The sequence below is a fragment of the Apis dorsata genome, unplaced genomic scaffold (genome assembly GCF_000469605.1).
Source record: "Apis dorsata unplaced genomic scaffold, Apis dorsata 1.3 scaffold_486, whole genome shotgun sequence".
In the NCBI taxonomy this organism is placed as follows: Eukaryota; Metazoa; Arthropoda; class Insecta; order Hymenoptera; family Apidae; genus Apis; species Apis dorsata.
The window spans coordinates 686,416-686,690 of NW_006263721.1; the positions used below are offsets into that span (position 1 = coordinate 686,416).

The 275-nt window shown below is 49.5% G+C and overlaps 1 protein-coding gene across 10 annotated transcripts in view; it reads left to right on the forward strand.

Moving 5' to 3' along the window:
- LOC102671224 (serine/threonine-protein phosphatase 4 regulatory subunit 1-like) overlaps positions 1 to 275 on the forward strand; it is a 111,361-nt gene that overhangs the window by 41,286 nt on the left and 69,800 nt on the right. The gene's annotated exons all lie outside the window — the stretch shown is intronic.

Sequence of the window (275 nt, forward strand, 5' to 3'; positions counted from 1 at the left end):
GCGCTCGACCGGTATGTTTGCTCGTTTCGTGACGCGAAACGCGCCAATCGGCAAACTGGCGAGAACAAGGAATAACCGCTGGATCTTGTATAAAGGGCAAATTGTAAGCAAAGTGCGAAGAACGTATACGGTCGTGATCGACGAAATCGTCCCCCTCGTGATATTCGACGAATACGAGGACGATAACGAAGGAAGGAAGGAACGAACGATCAATCGAAATAGAAGAGCGAGGAAATTTGTTCAGCCGGTAACAACGAACTTGACAGCGACCGGAG